Source organism: Cyprinodon tularosa, unplaced genomic scaffold, assembly GCF_016077235.1.
Source record: "Cyprinodon tularosa strain WSP-4 unplaced genomic scaffold, ASM1607723v1 ctg796, whole genome shotgun sequence".
NCBI lineage: Eukaryota > Metazoa > Chordata > Actinopteri > Cyprinodontiformes > Cyprinodontidae > Cyprinodon > Cyprinodon tularosa.
Genome location: NW_024039558.1, coordinates 25,712 through 29,015, shown reverse-complemented (window position 1 = coordinate 29,015; position 3,304 = coordinate 25,712). Strand labels below are relative to the sequence as shown.

At 42.2% G+C, this 3,304-nt stretch overlaps 1 long non-coding RNA gene across 1 annotated transcript; it reads left to right on the top strand.

The window, feature by feature from the left end:
* Positions 1–364: 364 nt before the first annotated feature.
* On the top strand, positions 365–1,348 carry LOC119773975. Its single transcript, XR_005279476.1, has 3 exons — positions 365–521; positions 879–980; positions 1,325–1,348. It is a non-coding gene; the product is annotated as an uncharacterized LOC119773975 (long non-coding RNA).
* The last annotated feature ends 1,956 nt before the right edge of the window (positions 1,349–3,304 follow it).

Here is a 3,304-nt window from a genome sequence, read left to right as displayed (position 1 = left end):
ATGAGGACATGTTCCAGAGCGGCAGATACAGCATTAGATATGATCACAGAGGAAAATCTAATTATCTGATTGTGAGCATCACAAAGCTGAAAAAGTCAGATTCAGGACGGTACCAGTGTCGCTTAGATAATTCCTCGTATATCTTCTGGACGGAATCTCACTGTGATGATTTTTATCTCTCTGTGACTGAAGGTGAGTTTTTTCTGTTTTTAAATTTTTCACTCAGATTTTCAACAGATCTACTTTAAAGACCAACATGTTCAAACTGACTCATGAAGACAAACATGGATCATAAAATCAAGAAGAATGTAAATTTTGACCTCAGTTGTTCTGATTCTGTTTAATCTCCACATCCTCTGATTCTTCAAAACCAAAATGGACTCTGGGACCTTTTATTAGATCAACTTTTCTCCCAGCAGCCTCCACAACAACAACAACAACAACACAGAGTGTGAGTTCCTCACCTTCTCCATCCTCCTCTGAAACCAGCAGAGTCTCTGAGAAACCAGCTGCAGCTTCAGGTACATTATCTGTTCATGTTTAGATGTTCAGGAGATGATTTGGGTCTGTTAAAGTCCAGCTTTGTTCATCAGTGAGGCTCAGACCTGTTCAAGTTAACAGGGTCAGAGAGTCTAATGTTGAATTAATTTGTATCAGAGCGAATAAAAGCCAATAAAGCATGGAGCATCTGATCAGAGCAGAATGTTCTGAAGGTCTTTGACAGCAGAAGCTGTGTCCTCTGAGTTCAATAGGAGAGAAACCTTCTGTTTTTATCAGCAGCTGATGAAGGAGGAACATTAATGCACATGGCCTGTTTATGAGGAACAGAGCAGCTGATGGGATAAACTAAATCAACTCTTCTATAAACATCCCTGCAGGTCTGCTGCTCTATGTGCTTCTGTCTCTGGTCGCCAAGATCATCTTATTTTCAACTCCTTTGGTGATTTTCTGCAGGAAGAGGAGGCTCACTGAAAGCAGAGGTGAGGAAAAACAAAACACTAAAACAGCTTTTTTTTTCTCCTTACTTTAAAAACAGCATCGATACCAAAGCTCTTCTTAGCCATGAAGGCTTCTTCCATGTTTTCTGCAGAGGGTCATGAAAGTAACCGTCAATAAACAAAGAATCTGAAGATTAGTTCGATAATAATCAGTTATTTCTGCAGATTATTTCTGTTTGTTGCTTCAGATCAAAATCTGCTCTGAGCATCAATCAGCAGATCAGCCTGATACTGAACACGTTTTCTAGGATTTTGTTTCTAGTTCCTGGAAAGTCTCCTAATCTCTGGAAATCAGCAGTTTCAGCTCTGATCTGAATGTTTTTCAGGTCCTGCTGTGGAAACAGAGTTCAGTCAAATCTCTCAGGTGAGTCTGAATCTTTATAAAACACCTGAGTTTCATTATGTGTTTATTAAAATGTCTCAGTGATTCAAATCCTCCTCCTCCTCTTCCTCTCTTCCTGCAGACCAACCGATAGAGGGAGGAGATCAGAGGAGGACAGACAACCATCTGCTGAGGAAACATCTTCACTTTAGACCTGAACTAAACTCTCTTAAAGGGGTCATAGAATGCTAAACCGAGTTTCTAATGTCATCGATGAATAACGATAGTTCAATGGGTGAAATAGATGTACAGAGAAGTTCAAACCCCATCAACACCTCCTTTCTCTGCAAATCTCACAATTCTAAACTTCCACCATAAAACCGGAGAATCCAAATGAAGCCCTGAGTTGACGTAAACTGGGGTATGTTGCCTTATTGGTTCTGGCCTGTACTTTTGTCATGCCTGAAATTGACATCCAGACCAGCCCACTGGTTCACTGGTTCAAGAACATGAATAGAGGTAGATGCAAGACACCAGTTTAGCTGTTTGGCCTACTGTTGGGTTTACTTCTATAAGAATCACAAAGCAGGCACTTTCTCTATTGAAAATGAGCTAGAACCACAGGAGTAAATGCAGCGTTCCAGGCTGTACGGAGAAAGGGGAACATTTTCACAGTCTTCCCAAGGATCCAAAGACTCAACAGGCATGGATTATTTTTGTCTACCAGAAGATCCCTGCAAAGTTTGATGCCCAGCTGCTCATTTGCTTGAAGCATTTTACCAAAGACAGCTTTCAAAATCTTGGACAGTTCAAAGCAGGATCTGCTAAACATCTTTTCCTGAAACGAGGGGCTGTTCCAACCGTCACAACCGCAGGCTGGAAGGATGATTTTGTCGCTAAGCTGCTGATAGCAATACTAGCATATCTATGGTGACCAGATTTGGGTTTCTGAAAAAGAACATACTTTTTTTAGGGGGGAGCTGCTGGGCCCGTGACTGGACCGGACCGGGACCCAGCGGGGATGGAGCGACCGAACCTGACCCCGGGACGGTATTCTTCCACCCGCCTGCCTTACCAGACAGTCGGGGGGAAGCCATGTTGGGGGGAAGCCATGTTGTCCAGGCTACCGTCACCAGGTCGGGTTCGGTCGCTCCGTCCCCCACTTGTGCTCTGTTTCGACTACATGCTGCACTGTAGTCAACCAAAAAATACCAGACGATATTGAAAATCCCCCTGGACATTTTTTTTAGGTGTGAAAAGTAGGACATGTCCAGGGAAAAGAGGACGTCTGGTCACCCTAACATATCAACAATTTGATGTTTCAGTGAGTGAGTGCTTGTTGCTATGATGTGTCTTTGCTCAGCAGCTTTGCTCGTTGTAAACCAACCAATCAGAGCACAGCTCATCTTAATATTCATTAGCATACCATTAAAGGAAGAAAACCTGTCATTTTATTGTAGGGCTTTTAACCAGGCTGCATTAGAGCTTATAGAACAGCAAATATGCCATTTTCAGCCCAATCAATGTTACAGTGGGTACTGGTTGGAAATGGACAGTTTCCTGCGTGATTCCTGCGTGATTCCTGCGTGAATCACGATGTATTTCCTGAGGCCAGTTTTTTTTTTATTTCAAAAAGAACTGCAATGTACCCAGACAACCACCAGGTGGCACTTGGGAGCTCTGCCGTGCTAAAGGTGACGTTTGTGGGCATGCAGTCAACTGAAAAGTTTATTGAGACCATTTGCATAAACAACCAAATCTTCCTTTTGGTCTTTTGTTTTACAAGTTTTGGTAACTTTTTTTCTCCTTAAAGCTACAGTGTGTAATAATTACAGGGATATACAGTCAGAAATGTAATATATTACACATAACTATGTTATTTATCATCATCTACGAGCTCAGCCTCTTAACCTTAATATTTGCGTTGCCTTAGAATTCGTTATTTATAATTACAGAGGAGCGGGTCTCGCAGCCATGGAGGCAG